Here is a 20,000-nt window from a genome sequence, read left to right as displayed (position 1 = left end):
AGAAAAACATACATGTCGGCAATGTTACCGCTGGTGCTCTTAAGCGTGGGACCACTGTGCCAGAATATCGTTTAACGTAATTATTAGTGTCCCATCGTTGTAGAGTACTAACGGTTGTGTCGGGGGCCGGCTCATTCAGCACCTACCCTCTGCCAGCGGCTGCCTGTTGGGAATGTGGGCTGTGTTTGGTATCCCACTTAAATAATGTTGGAAAAGGCGTCTTCTACTTCCTGCTTGGTACGTGAGTATTGCTGACTAACGGCCGCTGAGTGTTGCGCATGCGTAGTCGGTAGTATCTCAGGAGGCCCATACTCAAAAGGGGTTTACTGGTCATAAGCGCATGTGCACAGTGGTGTACGCAGCCCTCGTCTTAACAGGGGAGTGCGCCTGCGCACATCGTCAGACACATGAAATCGGGTACGGGGAATGAAGATTCATGCACAAAAAATTATGTTTAATATTGGAGCAGGATATGTATAGTAGTCATTACCAAAAGGCCGTGACCTGGATCTGGGGCATATAGTATGTAACTAACAAAAATCCATGTCCCACATCAAAGATAATGTATATCCGGGTTACAAAGCCCTCAAGTGGCTGCATAATCATAGGTGTAAAGAAAATAGTTCTGTGTCGGGTGTATACAGGTAGCCTGATCAAAGTTCCACCCAAGGTATCTCATCGTAGAGCCCTTTGGTGTCAGTATGAAGGCGGAACAACCAGCGTTGTTCCTGGCGCAGGAGGGCTTGGGGGTCCCAGAATGGTCTGGATTTTAGTACTGTCCATGAAATTTGATCGCAGTTATGTCCAACCTCAAGGAAATGGTTGGTCAACTTGGTAGCCGTCCGTCCCCGTCGGATGGTACTCTTATGCTCACTTATACATGTTTTGATGGATCGTGAGGTCATACCAATATATCTGAGACCGCATGGGCACATAATGAGATAAGTGCAGTTCTTCGTATTGCAGTTGGAGTGTCCTCGTTGTTCCCAGACGAAGTCCTCCAAGATTAGTCGTTTACTGTGGGTTGTAGTGGAGCAGGCATGGCAGTTACCACATGGGTAGTGGCCTGTCACGGGGGGTAGATTCCACAGCGTGGTACTTCGTGAGCTAGTCCCTTTTTGTAATGGTCGTGTGTTGACCAGTGTGTCTCGTAGGTTTGGTGTTTTGAACGCAAACCGTGGTGGTTCCAGTGCCAGTGTGTCGGTATTCAGGATCCTCCAGTTGCGTTTGATGATTTGCTTGATCCTATTGGACAGAGGTGTGAACGTGGTCACACATGTGATTGACTTGCTGGGTGCCTTAGTTCTTGTTTCCAGGAGGGATTCCCTATGGTTGTTATGGGCTCTTTTTCTCGCATGGGCGACGACCCTCTTAGGGTAGTGTCTTTCAAAGAGGTTTTTTTCAAGGTGGTTGGCCTCGGTCTCGTAGTCTTGATTGGTAGTACAATTGCGTCGTATCCGTAAAAATTGCCCGTAGGGTAAATTCTCCCGTAAGGCCTTAGGATGGTGGCTGTTAAAGTCAAGAAGACTGTTGCAGTCTGTGGGTTTCTTATGTAGTGTGGTCCTGAGTACAACGTTCTCCAGAATGATCTTAAGGTCCAGGAACGGGATGGTTGTTTCACTCATGGTTCTTTTAAACCGGAGATGTGGATTCAGTTGGTTGACCCATGCCAAGAAGGTCTCACAAGTAGATCTAGTTCCCTTCCAGAAGATCAGGATATCGTCTATATACCGCTTCCATATAATGAGATTCTCTTTATATGGGTTTTCGTCTGAGAAGATGTGTCTGTTCTCAAAGGATGCCATATACAGACCAGCCAGGCTCGGCGCAAAGGTACTCCCCATGCTGGTACCTTGTATCTGATAGAAGATAGAGGTCTTGTACATAAAGAAATTTTGTTTCAGGGCTATAGTGATCAACTCCAAGATGAACGCCACTGGTGTGTTAGTTTCAAGGTCTGCCCTCTGTAGTAGATCGTCAACAACCTCGATGGTAGCGTCTTGAAGGATGTTGGTGTACAACGCTTCTACATCGAAAGTCAGAAGCAGGTTGATAGGTTCGGTGTTTTCCTGGTTGATAGCCTCTATCAAATTGAGCACATCCCGTGTGTCCTTGAGGTAAGCAGTGGTGGTCTGGACCAGGGGTCGAAGAAAGTGGTCGCTAAATTGGCTCAGTGGTTCCAGGAGGGAGTTGATACCTGAGACAATTGGTCGTCCTGGCGGGGGGGTGATACCCTTGTGTATTTTGGGGAGGATGTAGAAGTAAGGTGTCTTAGGATCATCGTTGATCAAGAAAGCCACCTCTTGGGGGGAGATCCAGCCCTCCGTGTTCGCCATATTCACCAATATATTAATCCTCTTGGACAGTCCCTCAGTAGGGTCTGTATTCAATTTACGATAATATCTGGTGTTGCTAAGTTGTTTCTCACATTCAGCCTCGTAATCAGCAATGTCTAGGAGGTCAGTGGCACCCCCTTTGTCCACGGGCTTAATGATGATGGTTTCATCACCTCTGAGTGATTCCAAAGCCCGGCGTGCTTTCTTAGGGAGGTTATTGTACGGTGACCCATGTGTCAGTCGATTCGTTTCATTGAGTACGGTCTTCTCAAAGGTCAAAACCTCAGGTGGGACCATAGAGGTGGTGGGTGTAAAATTGGATGGGGGTCTGAGCCCAGAGTCGTTTCTATCCTGGATGGGTTTCCCCTGGAAGAACGCTTGCAGTCGTATTTTCCTAAACAGTTGGTGTAGTTCCTGGTTCATCCTGAAGTCATCCTCCTTCGGGGTGGGGACAAAGCCAAGACCTAGTTCTAGGGTTGCGGTCTCTTCTTCACTCAACTGTTTCTTGGACAGGTTGAGGATTAGGGTCTTTGATTTGTCATGCTCCTGGTTTGTCTTTGTTGTTGTTGTTGATGTTGACCGGCGTCTTGCCATTGAACTTGCTTCTGACCTCTTCTTCTCCCTCTGCCTCGTCCCCTGCCTCTGTACTGAAAAGGAGGTGGCGGGTTTGGGAAGAAGGGTTGTGGATAGCCAGGCTGTACGTATCCTGATTGTGGTCCGTTGAATGCGGGGTACCACATGGGGCCTGGAGGTGGATAAGGAGGGTGATGGAAGCCATAGGGGTGGGGTGGCATGTGTTGGGGTGGGGGCAGGAGCCGCGATTGTTTAGTTGCTCTCCCCCAGCTCCTGTCACTCGAGTTGCTATAAGACGACTGTCCTGAGTGGTTGGATGATGTTGAGCCATCTTCTGAGAGGGCATCGTTATCTGTGCTTTGATAGTCATCCTTGATATAAGGGTAGACCTTTTCTCTGTCAAATTTCTTGACATCTTTCTGAAGTTTAGTAATTTTCTGTTGTAGCAGGTAATCACGGTGTTCGTTCATCTCATTATTGATCTCTGCTAGGCGTGTTTTAAAGGATGAGATATTAATGCCTGTTTTTAGGCCATCTTCAGAAATTTTTATCTTAATAATCAGGGCTTCCGATAGACGTTTGGCTGTACTGATGATGAGAATCCGCCAGTCACGAGTCGGATCCGCTATTATGAGGGAGGTGCCGTCTGTATGAGACTCTTCATTTCTAAGAAGAGCTGCCCCAGATGAGAGAACTACCAACCTGGGTTAACAGAGCCAATACGTTGGGACCAAAAAAGAATAAGACAACAGAGGACAAAAAAAAGAAGTCATTCAGAGGCAATGATCAGATAATTAAACCAACGATGGCACTGTAGCGGAATCCCCACGAGTAAGCAGCAATATTTTCAACGTATGGGAAGTTAAAAGACCAAGTAGCGCAAAAGATAAATTTTGGAGCAGCGAGAAAGCGTACGAAATTAAAAAGGGAAAAATTACTGCTGCCTATACAACAATATCAACATAGAAATATTATCCCCCACCGACCTGCCCGTTACCGAATTACCAAGTAACAGGTCTTGAAGAAGATGGCACTAAAAGAGGATTAAGCCATCGAAACGCGCGTCGACCAGTGTGTATGACACACCTCAGCGCTCAGCACTACATCAGAGGGTTGAGTTTCTCACCCCTGCTAGCCTGTATTTGTGCATGCGGCTCAGTTCTGGGGTGTGTAGGATGTATGTGATGGATGTTAGTGAAACGAATGTGAAGAGTGTAGAGGTATAAATGGTATGGGGATTTTTTGGAATTCTTTTAGATAAAATTTTTTTTGAACTTTTGATCACTGTCTTTTCTGATTTAATTTGCATGTTTATTTATTTAGAATTATCTTGACCATAGTCTTGGTTCTCTAAATGTGTATATATATGTACAAATTATCATATTGGTGCTAAATGTGGACTATGTATAAATAGAATAATTTTGGGATGTTCTCTCTTTTACATTTGAAAAAAACTGAAAAGAATTGCATTCACATGCTAAAATGATGGAAAAAAATAAATAAATTTATAAACAGACACAACGATCATGTTGATATAAGGGTGTTTCTTGCTTGGTATATGTGAGCCCACATTATTTTTGATACAAAGAAATATAGGTCAAGAGGGATTTTGTGTATTATAGTGTTTTTAGGCCATCTTCAGAAATTTTGATCTTAATAATCAGGGCTTCCGATAGACGTTTGGCTGTACTGATGATGAGAATCAGCTAGTGACGAGTGCACCTCCAAGCGATCTGGCTCCATTCTCTTTTGAAAATACGACTGCAAGCGTTCTTCCAGGGGAAACCCATCCAGGATAGAAACGACTCTGGGCTCAGACCCCGATCCAAGTTTACACCCACCACCGCCGGGCTTTGGATTCACTCAGAGGTGACGAAACCATCATCATTAAGCCCGCGGACAAAGGGGGTGCCACTGTCCTCCTAGACATTGCTGATTACGAGGCTGAATGTGAGAAACAACTTAGCAACACCAGATATTATCGTAAATTGAATACAGACCCTACTGAGGGTCTGTCCAAGAGGAATAATATATTGGTGAATGAGGCGAACACGGAGGGCTGGATCTCCCCCCAAGAGGCGGCTTTCTTGATCAACGATGATCCTAAGACACCTTACTTCTACATCCTCCCCAAAATACACATAGGTATCACCCCCCCACCAGGGCGACCAATTGTCTCAGGTATCAACTCCCTCCTGGAACCACTGAGCCAATTTAGCGACCACTTTCTTCGACCCCTGGTCCAGACCACCACTGCTTACCTCAAGGACACACGGGATGTGCTCAATTTGATAGAGGCTATCAACCAGGAAAACACCGAACCTATCAACCTGCTTCTGACTTTGGATGTAGAAGCGTTGTACACCAACATCCCTCAAGACGCTACCATCGAGGTTGTTGACGATCTACTACAGAGGGCAGACCTTGAAACTAACACACCAGTGGCGTTCATCTTGGAGTTGATCACTATAGCCCTGAAACAAAATTTCTTTATGTACAAGACCTCTATCTTCCATCAGATACAAGGTCCAGCATGGGGAGTACCTTTGCGCTGAGCCTGGCTGGTCTGTATATGGCATCCTTTGAGAACAGACACATCTTCTCAGACGAAAACCCATATAAAGAGAATCTCATTACATGGAAGCGGTATATAGACGATATCCTGATCTTCTGGAAGGGAACTAGATCTACTTGTCAGACCTTCTTGGCATGGGTCAACCAACTGAATCCACATCTCCGGTTTACAGGAACCATGAGTGAAACAACCATCCCGTTCCTGGACCTTAAGATCAGTCTGGAGAACGGTGTACTCAGGACCACACTACATAAGAAACTCACAGACTGCAACAGTCTTCTTGACTTTAACAGCCACCATCCTAAGGCCTTACGGGAGAATTTACCCTACGGGCAATTTTTACGGATACAACGCAATTGTACTACCAATCAAGACTACGAGACCGAGGCCAACCACCTCGAAAAAAACCTCTTAGAAAGACACTACCCTAAGAGGGTCGTCGCCCAAGCGAAAAAAAGAGCCCATAACAACCATAGGGAATCCCTCCTGGAAACAAGAACTAAGGCACCCAGCAAGTCAATCACATGTGTGACCACGTTCACACCTCTGTCCAATAGGATCAAGCAAATCATCAAACGCAACTGGAGGATCCTGAATACCGACACACTGGCACTGGAACCACAACGGTTTGCGTTCAAAAGAACACCAAACCTACAAGACACACTGGTCAACACACGACCATTACAAAAAGGGAATAGCTCACGAAGTACCACGCTGTGGAATCTACCCCCCGTGACAGGCCACTACCCATGTGGTAACTGCCATGCCTGCTCCACTACAACCCACAGTAAACGACTAATCTTGGAGGACTTTGTCCGGGAACAACGAGGACACTCCAACTGCAATACGAAGAACTGCATTTATCTCATTACGTGCCCATGCGGTCACAGATATATTGGTATGACCTCACGATCCATCAAAACACATATAAGTGAGCATAAGAGTACCATCCGACGGGGACGGGCGGCTACCAAGTTGACCAACCATTTCCTTGAGGTTGGACATAACTGCGATCAAATTTCATGGACAGTACTAGAATCCAGACCATTCTGGGACCCCCAAGCCTCCAACGCTGAGTGTTCCGCCTTCATACTGACACCAAAGGGCTCAACGATGAGATACCTTGGGTGGAACTTTGATCAGGCTGCCTGTATACACCCGACACAGAACTATTTTTTTTATACCTATGATTATGCAGCCACTTGAGGGCTTTGTAACCCGGATATACATTACCTTTGATGTGGGACATGGATTTTTGTTAGTTACATACTATATGACCCAGATCCAGGTCACGGCCTTTTGGTAATGACTACTATACATATCCTGCTCCAATATTAAACATAATTTTTTGTGCATGAATCTTCATTCCCCGTACCCGATTTCATGTGTCTGACGATGTGCGCAGGCGCACTCCCCTGTTAAGACTGAGGAAATATGAATTTTTATGGTCAATTGTGTCCCCTATCTAGACCCCAACGGCTCCATGAACATGGTACAAGTACATGTATGTTCCCTCCACTTCAAGCTATGAAGACGCAAATACAATTGTGTCCAACGTTAATATGTACTCTTTCATATCTGCCATGAATGGGCCAGATATTCCGTTCCTAAGTATGCCTTGCCACCGTCTTTATATGGTATACTTTTCACGTTTTCCAGCTCTGGCAAGGTAGGCCCTGAATTCTGCCATCGAGTTTTTCCTTGCTTCTGCCTCTGAATGCTCCAGCCTGGACCTGCATCTGTATCCATGAACTTTGTCTTACTTCCTGCACGGCTAACGGTGCCTAGCCCGGCCTGTTGCCTGCCAAAAACTGTATTCAGCCTTCAAGTTATCTGCTCCGTTCCTCAAGAAATGCATTCCTGTCTAAATAGCTTAGGTAAACATCTCTCTAGCTGCAGAGCAAAGGGCCCGGCCTTACTGTCTCCGTGCAAGTAATTCATGACTCTCGTTACCATGGTAGGCCCATGCCCCCCTCGCATCTCATGTAGACACTTAGACGCTTGTACACGCACTAGCAGTCAGTATAGAATAGGATTTGTCCGAGAAGACCTTTCCTTCTAGATAATATAGTTCTTTAAACACAAGATATTAGATATGATTTAGGACTAGGTTGTCCTGACACCCCAGACTTCTGTCTCCTCATGTAGGGCTAAATGTCAAGTTCCCTTCACCCTCTAGTTACACGTCAATCACACGTCATGCGGCTGCGCGCGCATCTCTGCCATGTATTTTTGCTGACTTTGCAGGATTCTCTTATGGATCCACCCATTTGTGTCACCATCATAATGACGTTTTTAGTATACACCTCTATGCACGCCTATTATTACGCCTTTTTCATTACGTATGTGTATTCTTATCTGTATTATCAGCTGTTACGCCTCCTGCATCTGTCTTACTGTAATGCATTTCATATATATATTATTACTTGTCCATAATGTATTGCTGATCCCTTCCTGAACCTTCGTGGTGACGGAACTCGATTGCCTGGTTCGAACCATCATTCCTTTGTAAAGAATAAAGTCCTTTTTAGAACCTCTAATACCACGGATTCTGCCTCTTATTTTACTGAGTTATTCTTACTGAATTTTACCGCATAAAAATAGTACAGGTAAATTAAATATTTACCACATAAATTGGCGCCCGAACAGGGACACCTCTCACACCCCACGCGCCGGAGGTGCGTTGCAGACCCGGTCTCCTGCCACAGCCGGACGGACAATTACGCGTACCCGCAGGATTTCCTGTATCTCCCTCAGGTCAACGGGGGCGACTGAGGCTGCGATCAACACCCAGACGAGGCGGTGAGGAGTGCGGAGAATCCCGACCAGAGCCTAGCTGAGAGAGCAAGATCCGAGGTATACAGAGGCCCACCAGATTCCGAAGTTCCGAAGTATCTAAGTCACGGGTCGAGTCCAGTCCAGTTTGGGCTAGTCCAGTCCAGACTTCCGAGGCCTTCCATTCCGTGCTTCCCGGTGAGTACCGTTGCTGGGGACGTATCTAGACGTGCACATTAGTTTGTGCCGGTCAAGACGGGTCTGGGTACACAGACCTGGTCTGCACTGTTTTAGCAGTGTATCCGTACTGTTTAGCAGTACATATAGTATATTTAGTATCATGCAGTTAACTAGTTTTATTCTAATTGTTATTGTTCGTTCTAAAAGTTTTGATATGTTTTAAATGTCGTGGTATGAGTGATTGTTTGAGCTTCATTATTGTGTTTATTGTAATTATTGTGTTCAAAAACCGAGTAAGAATTAAGTAGCAAGGTTCAAGATGCCGTTATTTTCAAAATTAAGACAGATAAAAACTAGAAAAGGGATACTCGAGGAAGCTGTTCCTATCCCACCTAGGGACACTCCAGGGTACTTTATGTACCATAAACATGGCCTAGATGCCGTATTATATCTTGATCTATGGGTGGACTACACCAAGGATTTAGCAGAGAGTCAGAAATGGCCCGCTGCCGGAACATGGGATGCAGATTGCATCATGAGAATAGAAGAAGCGTTATGGAAAAAGAAAGCCAGACAGTCACAGAAAGATGCCATTGAACTATGGCGTAAAGAATCGCATAGGCGCACAGAGAAAGCGCTCAGAAAGGAAGAGAAAAGTAGGGAAGATTCAGAAAAAGCCCGAGAAAACATATTAATTGACGAAGGTACCCGAGTAAAATCAGAACAAGTAGACAGACAACGAAACACTCTTATGAATGGTATGTATCCTCTTCTGGCCGAGGGATTGCCTAAGGCCACTTTGGAGATACCAAAGGATCTGCCACCTCCGTTACTCCCGATTAAAGCACATCCCAAAACCGCAAAAGATATTTTCCTTTCTTCCTATTTAGACGATGTAGCTCCCGAATATGTTAATGTTCCACCACACACACACCCTGTCGATGGTGCTCAACCCCCAGATCATCCGCCCCCAACTTTGCAACAACAAACTCCTCCTCACATTCCAACAGTTTCATCTGTTTCTACCACTTTTCCTACCTCTACCGTCTCTACCTTACATTCAACAAATCCTTTCGCGCCCAGCACCTCGGAAGGTGCGACGGGAGGTGCGACAGCGATTTTTTCCACGCCACCGCAAGGAAATAAATTGTCCTTTAGAGATTTAGCATACCAACATACACCTCAAGCAGCAAGATCCGATAGGTTTAAGGAACATCTTGTGGATTGTAGATATGATCCAGTGCCCGGTAAAAATGACAGAATGCTGCTGTCATCACTACGTATACGACGAGCGTCCACATATTTAATGACACTACCAGGAATGGTTGCTCATCTGGACAATATATATCACTTTGTCCAATCAGGGCGAGGCCCTGAAAGTATTGACAAAGCCATGGAATACCAGAAAGTAGATATACAGAAACTACTGTTAAGCTTCCTCATAAACTGCTTGATCAGAAACAGAGATAGGCCTGAGGTAGATCAGGATGAAATGCAAGTGCTTACCAGATGGGGTCAGAATATATCAGAAGGAAAACATGATAAACAGAAGTGTATAGTAGCTATGTGCCGAAAGATCCGCAAAGAAATAGAACAAATACATAATATCAGATTAGAGGCAGACAAAACTGAATCAGAGGAAGAGGAGGAGGAAGAATCAGAAATGTCCACGGGACAATTAGAAACGATAGCTTATGTAGGTAGGGGAAGATCTTGTAACAATACCAGATACTTTAATGATCCAATACGTCCGATACGTCCAGAATGTAACAGACATTCTCAAGCCCCTATGATAAATACAAGGTCCCCTGAACACCTATTCCAGGCCGCTGATAAATTACTCCGAGACCGAAGGGGGTATCATATGCTCGATTCTATGGATGAACAAGAATTAGCCAGGTCAGCAGTACAATGGGCTGACAGTTCTGAAAAATACAGTGATGATGCGCTAGCACACACGTTTCTGAATCTTACCCCAGACGAACAGCGTTTAGCTGGTATATACATGATACAACACCTCCTTATATTGTATAGAAGCCAACACTCCGATCCTGGTCCCCTACCTGATATACTGATAGAATTACTCATGAATAAATGGAGAGGTTCAGGTACTGATTTAATTAAAGAAATTCTAGAATATCGGCACCAGTACATTGTCTTCGTATGTCCAGAACATGTTTCAGTTCCCACCGTGGAAAGAAAAACGTATCACATAGACAGACAGAACCCCTTACGCGAAGTACACCCAGTCAGAAATGATGACAATACGTTTAGACGCGTGTTTGTGTACACGCCCATAACAAAAATAGAACTATTGGAAATGAAAAAATTAGTGCCCAGCCATGACAAAGATCCAGCAGGTTTTCACCGTGAACTAAAGGACATGTTACTCATGGGTGATTATACCTATCCTGACATTATGAAAATATTGAAAGTATTATTGCCTGCCGGTATTTATGAGAAACTCAAGGAAAAGGAATGGGAGGTGGGAGACCAAAAGATTGATTGGACCGCATTGGAAACTGAAGAAAATTACCGAACTGCAGGCGTAGGGCTTGGGGACAAAACAAAAGCATTGCCAGGTCTACTAGTGCAAGTATTGCCACGTTTATTAACTACGAAAAAGGAAGATTGGGGAGCAATCTCAGCCTGTAAACAGAAACCCGAGGAAGACACCAGTGATTTTTATTCACGATTTGAAAAATGTTTTGGTATTAATAGCGGCCTGAAAGCAAATAGTGAATCATATCCACATCTTTTTGTAACAAAACTAGTCGAGAATTCCCTGCCGCAGGTTAAAAACAGAGTATTGAAAGTTGAGAGCACTTGGCAAGCTAACACTCCTTCACAAATGTTACAAATGTTACAATATCACCAGAATAGAATTAGAGAAGAACAAGAACACGAAACAAGACGTATGAAAGACACGAAAATGAAAATGCTTGTCGCTCAGTCTGTTCCAGCTGACGGTCATAAAAAGGGTGCGACACAGTCCAGTAATTCAGCGGTTCCCGTTAAAGGGACGTGCAACTATTGTAAACAGCCAGGTCATTATATAAACGATTGTGCGGTTCTGAAACATAATATCTCCACGGGTAAAACCAAGGAGAGACCACGTCCGCCCAGACAGGATCAGATCCAACAACAAGTACCTCAGAATATACAGCCTATGCAAGCTGCACAACAGACCGTACCACAACAACAGCCACAGTCTATTGCCGCAACACAAAACACGACACAACAGATGTACCAGTATGCACAAAATGACTATCCAGAGTATCAGCGCTACACATGAAATAGCCTAGAGAGGGAAGTTGGCTTACCCCTTATTGAGGTCCCTGTAGATCAAGAGGGTCCTTATGTACAGAGTCAAGTATTAGGGAAAGACAGAAAGTTCCTACTCGACACAGGGGCAAGCAGAACAACTATAAGTCACGATGAAGTTCCAGGGGCACCCCTCTCAGGCTCACAAAATATTTCCCTTGGTTTTTCAGGAAAGCCTACTATTAACAAAGTATCGCAACCACTTGCATTTACAGTCGGTCCATTAACTCGGACTACAGATCTATTGCTTACGAAATCATGCCCAGAAAACTTGTTAGGTATAAAAACATTGAAAGCTCTAGGAGCTATAATATGCTGTTCTCCGGACGGAGTACGACTATTTTTGCGTGACTTTAAAGGTCACTACGTGTCAAGAGACATGGATCACCGGTTACAGAATCTACCTGCACATTTATGGGCACAAGGCCCCACTGATGTAGGTTGTATGCACATTACACCATATCGAGTCACACTCAAAACAGGAGTGGTACTACCGCGAATGCGACAATACAAGTTACCGCCAGATGCTGTAGTGGCTTTACTACAAATCATTGACGAACTCATTGCACAAGGAGTGGTTGTAGAAAGCGATTCCAATATATGTAATTCTCCGATTATTCCGATTCTTAAACGAACTGATCCAAAAGCACCCCCAGTATATCGATTAGTTATTGATCTGTGAGAATTAAATAAATGCATTGTACCACAATACCCCGTGGTCCCAGATATCTCTTCATTACTGACAGCTATTGATTCAGAGGCAACGTTCTTTACTGTAATTGACCTCAAGAACGCCTTCTTCAGCGTCCCAATAGATCCGGAAAGCCAATATTTGTTCGGATTCAGTTTAAATGGACGAAGTTTTAAATTCGCACGCGCACCTCAAGGATTTACAGAAAGTCCTAGCATCTACAGCCAAGCACTGAAAAGACAACTTGACAGTATCCACATGCCTGCTAACACTGCACTGCTTCAGTATGTCGATGATCTGCTGATCACCGCCCGAAGCGAACCCGAATGTGAAAAGGCATCACTGACGGTTTTACATTTCCTAGCCGACAAGGGGCACAAGGTGTCCCCTTCAAAGCTGCAATTTTGTGCCCAGCAAGTTGTGTACCTAGGGCACTTGCTGTCCAAATGGGGGAGACAGCTCACACCTGACCGTATCCAGTTAATTGTAAACATGCCACCACCCAAGACACAAAAGGAGGTACGGGCCTTCATAGGCCTCACTTCGTACTGCAGGCAGTGGATTCCCCAATATGCATTTTTAGCAAAACCACTCATTCAGTTGACAACCCAGGAGGCAGCGACATCGACTGCCCTCCCTTGGACTCCAGAACATACACAAGCTTTTGAAGACTTAAAGAAAGCTTTATGCCAAGCACCTGTTTTAGCGACACCATGTTACAGTAAGCCTTTTACACTCTTTGTTACAGAACGTGAAGGTACTGCTTTGTCAGTACTCACGCAGGAACAAGCAGGATCACACAAGCCATGTGCTTACTTTTCTAGCACGTTAGATCCCGTAGCCCAAGCTCTTCCTGCGTGCCTGAAATCAGTTGCAGCGACAGCTCTAGCGATTAGACAAAGCGATTCCATAGTATTAGGACATCAATTGACAGTACAAGTACCATACGCAGTAGAGGTTCTCTTGAACCGGACACAGACACAACACTTGACTATAGCACGACTGACTGGTTACGAACTCACATTGTTTCAGCCACACATAGAAATCAGACGTTGTAGTACATTAAATCCTGCCACACTTTTGCCATTAAGTGGAACAGACCCACTGGCACATGATTGTATTGAAGTCATTACTATTACGACGAAACCCAGACAAGACTTGACAGATGTCCCATTACCAGATCCAGACCTGACACTTTATGTAGATGGTTCATGTATGAGAACAAGTACAGGAAAATTAGTGGCCGCCTATGCAGTCACGACAGACACCGAAGTCATTGAAACAAATTGTATCGACACATTATCAGCTCAAGCAGCAGAGCTTATCGCTCTGACACAAGCCTGTATTCAAGCCAAAAATAAGAAAGTTAACATATACACAGATTCACGTTATGCATTCGGAGTCGTACACGACTTCGGAGTCCTTTGGCGAGAGAGAGGTTATTTGACTTCTCACGGTGCCAACATTCAACACGGTCCCCTCATTCAAGCTCTATTAGATGCAATACATCTACCTACTTCAATATCTATCATGAAGTGCAAAGCCCATACAAAAATCACCGATATTATTTCCCAGGGTAACGACCTAGCAGACCGAACAGCTAAGCAAACAGCACAGAATCAGACTCCTGCAACTGACCTGACAAAGACAATAGTTCCGACGCCGACACACTGCATGACAGTTAAGGATCCCGCTCTTGATGTAATTGACATACAGACACATGCTACACCAGAGGAAATAAAGAAATGGACTGAATTAGGAGGGATCCAAACCGATCAGGGATGGATGACGAAGGGAAAATCTATATGGTTTCTCCCCGACTCAATGGTTCAAGTTATCATTAACACAATACATAGTCCAGCACATCTAGGAGAAAAAGCCATGTTAGACAGTATTCAACACATTTGGTTCAACAAACACTTACGAGCTGCAGCCAAACAGAAAGTCCGAACTTGTATGATTTGTTGTCAGTTCAATCCAGGTAAAGGCGTACCTGTAGAGCAGGGTGGATTTCAACCTCCCGATCACCCTTTTGAAGTCCTCCAGATGGATTATATCCAGATGGAACGATGTCGAGGATTCAAATATGTCCTCGTAGTTGTATGCGCTCTTTCCCGTTGGACAGAGGCGTATCCCGTCTCAGATTACACTGCCCCGACTACTGCCAAACAATTAGTTCGTGAATTCTTCCCACGGTATGGTATGCCCCGAGTCGTGTACTCAGATAATGGCCAGCCGTTCTCATCCGAGCTAATGAAACACGTTTCACTTCTGTTAGGCTATCAATGGAAATTCCACTGTGTCCGACATCCCGAGGCAGCAGGTCTCGTGGAACGCCATAATCAAACTCTGAAAATTAGACTGTCCAAAATCTGTAGAGAAAAAGGTGTCGACTGGATAGTAGCCTTACCAGTTGCGCTCTTTTACATGAGAATGGTAGCACATTCTCGAACAGGGCTATCCCCGTATGAGGTGATCTTCGGTAGGCCACCAAATATGTGGGGGACGCCTATACCTCGTAAAATAACTGATGTTGATTGTAATATGCTGACAGATTACCTGGCTTCCTTGATGTCTGCACTACAATCTTGTCGTTCACAGGTAGCTGCAGCTTTTCCCGATAACACTGAGGTAAAGCCTCATGAAGTGGTTCCAGGTGATCTGGTGCTTGTGAGAAACTTCGACAGGAGGAGCCCGTTGGAGCCTCGCTGGCAACAACCGAAACTCGTTTTACTGACCACGAGGACAGCCGTGAAGATTGAGGGTCGCAAAGGGTGGCTGCACTCGAGCCATATCAAGAAATTTCATGGACTACCATCGGATTTAAACGTTCAGCCCTGCATTCCCTCACCGACGGACTCAAAACTCCCCCTGGTTGAAAAATTAGAAAAAGAGAACTATAAACTGAAACTAAGATCTAGCAAGTCAGACAATTTGATTGTTTAAGTCCTCTCCAAGGTGAATCGGTTGAATTTGTCTCTGACATGTATCCTCTAGACCGAAATAGAGAGAGAAATAGACAGAAACAGCTCAAGAAACATGCATACTGTAAATCACTTCATAGTCACTGTATAGTGACATTGTTGATTATGTTTTTCCTAAGTCTTTTTATTATTGCTGCAAGCATACTGTTACATATGTACTATCCTATTTTCAAGCGTGCTTACAATGTTACAGTCGAACATTCTTTTAGTGAACTACCTCCACATGAGTTGTCCTATAGATTTGCGCTGCGCAACAACACATTCATTAGTATGTTACATCATTCCCATCAGACCAGCAACGCTACGAATTGTTGGATATGTGGCCGACTCCCTCCCTATCAGAAGTACAAAGGAGTTCTGCCTCTCTTTCCATATCCGTTCACACACAATGGTTCCTGTGGAGCATGGTTTAGTTTGATTAACTCTTTAGATTCAAACACTGTAGTTTACCAGAGCAACTGGGTATGGGGAAACCTGAACTTAGTTTTGCTTAAAGCCTGTTATCCTAACAAGGAGGGACTTCCCAAAAGAACAGGAACTGACCTAGAAAATGAAGTATATGGATTAGGTAATTTTACACTTAACCTCATGATTCTAAATGTTGAATCCGAAGCTACACTAGTCTTGCCTGCTATGTCCGTATTACCAGTCAAAGGTGAATTCTGTGTAAGAAAGAATGGTTCAGTACACCTGGGTCATAGTAAATGTACTACTGTGATCGAATTCAGTGATAAAGGCAAGTCTACATTTAGAGCTTCCCGTCACTCCTACTTCATCTGTGGTCACACCGCATATATACGCCTACCCCTAGATTGGGATGGTACCTGTTACATTGCATTCCTTCTGCCACCTGTTTTCCTAGCCCCTCCTGATTATCATAGAAATACCAATCTAGTACACCATAGACCCCAGAGAGATACCCCGATTGTTGACTACACCGAAACAGCATGGGAACAATATACAGACTTCAATAAAGGTCTCTTTCCTTACATAGGTGTTGTCTCAAACAGTAAACTGATACATAGATTAACCAGAACCCTTGAAGCAGTAGTGAATGAAACTACCTCTGCCCTAGGCAACTTAACAGAGGAGCAGTCTGCGATGCGGATTGTTGTTCTCCAAAATCGTCTTGTCCTTGACGTCATCCTAGCAGATAGGGGTGGAGCTTGTAGGGTCATCGGATCAAGTTGCTGCGTTTTCATCCCAGAAAACGCGCCATCCGTATATAAAGCCATAACTCGTCTTCACAAGATTGCAAACCAGATACATCAGAATACAGGCACCTGGACATGGTCCGGTTGGTTCTGGAGCGTGTTGTCAGCCTGGGGATGGAAAGTCCTATCCGTCCTAGGTATTGGCCTTCTCATAGTATTCAGTTGCTGCCTATGTCTACAATGTGGACCAGCGATTTGCGGCCTGTGTGCCACATCGTGTATTCCACGTTCAAGTTTTCATTCAAGATCCCGGAAGAAGAAAGAAGAGCAAATGATGTTACATGAACAGATTGATGGATTCCTGAAGATCGATATTTCATGAGGGTCCGTAGGGGACAAGGAGGGAATGAGGAAATATGAATTTTTATGGTCAATTGTGTCCCCTATCTAGACCTCAACGGCTCCATGTACATACTACAAGTACATGTATGTTCCCTCCACTTCAAGCTATGAAGACGCAAATACAATTGTTTCCAACGTTAATATGTACTCTTTCATATCTGCCATGAATGGGCCAGATATTCCGTTCCTAAGTATGCCTTGCCACCGTCTTTATATGGTATACTTTTCACGTTTTCCAGCTCTGGCAAGGTAGGCCCTGAATTCTGCCATCGAGTTTTTCCTTGCTTCTGCCTCTGAATGCTCCAGCCTGGACCTGCATCTGTATCCATGAACTTTGTCTTACTTCCTGCACGGCTAACGGTGCCTAGCCCGGCCTGTTGCCTGCCAAAAACTGTATCCTGCCTTCAAGTTATCTGCTCCGTTCCTCAAGAAATGCATTCCTGTCTAAATAGCTTAGGTAAACATCTCTCTAGCTGCAGAGCAAAGGGCCCGGCCTTACTGTCTCCGTGCAAGTAATTCATGACTCTCGTTACCATGGTAGGCCCATGCCCCCCTCGCATCTCATGTAGACACTTAGACGCTTGTACACGCACTAGCAGTCAGTATAGAATAGGATTTGTCCGAGAAGACCTTTCCTTCTAGATAATATAGTTCTTTAAACACAAGATATTAGATATGATTTAGGACTAGGTTGTCCTGACACCCCAGACTTCTGTCTCCTCATGTAGGGCTAAATGTCAAGTTCCCTTCACCCTCTAGTTACACGTCAATCACACGTCATGCGGCTGCGCGCGCATCTCTGCCATGTATTTTTGCTGACTTTGCAGGATTCTCTTATGGATCCACCCATTTGTGTCACCATCATAATGACGTTTTTAGTATACACCTCTATGCACGCCTATTATTACGCCTTTTTCATTACGTATGTGTATTCTTATCTGTATTATCAGCTGTTACGCCTCCTGCATCTGTCTTACTGTAATGCATTTCATATATATATTATTACTTGTCCATAATGTATTGCTGATCCCTTCCTGAACCTTCGTGGTGACGGAACTCGATTGCCTGGTTCGAACCATCATTCCTTTGTAAGGAATAAAGTCCTTTTTAGAACCTCTAATACCACGGATTCTGCCTCTTATTTTACTGAGTTATTCTTACTGAATTTTACCGCATAAAAATAGTACAGGTAAATTAAATATTTACCACAAGACGAGGGCCGCGTACACCACTATGCACATGCGCCTATGACCAGTAAACCCCTTTTGAGTATTGGCCTCCTGAGATACTACCGACTACGCATGCGCAACACTCAGCGGCCGTTAGTTAGCAATACTCACGTACCAAGCAGGAAGTAGAAGACGCCTTTTCCAACATTATTTAAGTGGGATACCAAACACAGCCCACATTCCCAACAGGCAGCTGCTGGCAGAGGGTAGGTGCTGAATGAGCCGGCCCCCGACACAACCGTGAGTATTCTACAATGATGGGACGCTAATAATTAAGTTAAACGATATTCTGGCACAGCGGTTCCACGCTTAAGAGCACCAGCGGTAACATTGCCGACATGTATGTTTTTCTATTTTTAGCAAATAGGGCGCGGGCAGCCAACGGCCAAGCCTAGGAAGCACTCATTCATACATACGAGGGTAAGCAACATAGTATGTGTGTCTGTGTGTAACGTGTTTCCCCTTTGATATGTCTGTCACCCATGTTTGGTTCACCCCTCCGGGGGTGACTTAGCTTACACGCGTGACTGGAGCAGTATCTTGAGTCACTGTTAAATTTTGTCAACATATCCAGGCCTGCACATCGCTTCTGCTTACAGTCGACTACCATCATGCGAGTGTCTCTATGTCAGTATTATTGCCCATGTCTGACTAAACGTATCATGTGATCGTGTGACTCAAGGTTGCCTTGTGACCACTTGAATTCTTTCCTCGATCCCTGAGGCTGTTTCTACTTCTTTGTTGTTGCGCCTGTTATGGATGTCATGTGGCTGTTGAGGCACTCTGATATGTTTCCCCTTTCCTTTGAGCTACCAGATGTCTGACTGCAAAAACACTATTGGGATGAAAATCAGGGGCACGGACAGTTTTTGCCGCGCTACACCTGAAATACTGTTATTATTATTCATATCAGTATCACCTTAAACCTCCGTTTGTGTTTGTGTTTGTTGTCCCTTCCCTTACTCTCTTCCCCCCCCCCCCCTTTCCCACCCCGTGTTTATCCCCTTTTAGGTAACACAAGTTTTGGTACGCTCTGAAGAGATCACTTTTCGACTCACTGCTTACTAGGTCATTGCACCTCGCAGTATTGTACCAAACACTACCTTTCACTCACGCGGGTTACCCTTCCAATCCTTGGAACCCCCGTCCATACCTTGCACAACCTTTCACATAGCTAGGTCCTGAAGAAACGCCACTGACCTTTACAGGCAAAGCAGGCGTGAAACATGTCGACCTTTTTCTGAGTCACATAAGCACTTTACGCCCACTAGTGACTCCCTGACTTTCTGGTCTTTTTACTTTACCAGGGGCTCCGTAACATTAAAATAGCATTTTTGGACACCCCTAGGTAATTTTATCCACACACTTTGCACGCACGTAACCATTTGTTCCTTGGATCCTTTTCTCCCTACCCCCATTTTATCTCACACACTCGCACTCACCTATCGGCTTTTCTCTTTAAAAGACCTACGCTAAAGAGACCCTTCGGGGGCCCGTCGGGCATTGCAGCGCCGGCCTGACGAGGAGCAATAAAAAGCCTGATAATGAAGCAAGACATCCTTCGGGGTGTGTGAGGGCAAACTAGAGGCTACACTGAGTCCTCCCCTTCGGGATTGGATCCTTGATACTGGGGATAGTTCTCTCTGCCTCTTTTCACCTTCACCTCTCCCCTCACCTCTTCCTCCCCTCTACACTTTCTCTCTCTTTCTACCTTTCCCTCTTCTTTCCCCGTTGAGTAGGTGTTCACTAATCCTGTTTCACCTCCAACAAGGAACAA

The sequence above is a fragment of the Triturus cristatus genome, chromosome 10 (assembly GCF_964204655.1).
Source record: "Triturus cristatus chromosome 10, aTriCri1.1, whole genome shotgun sequence".
In the NCBI taxonomy this organism is placed as follows: domain Eukaryota; kingdom Metazoa; phylum Chordata; class Amphibia; order Caudata; family Salamandridae; genus Triturus; species Triturus cristatus.
Note: the sequence above shows the minus strand (reverse complement) of the source record.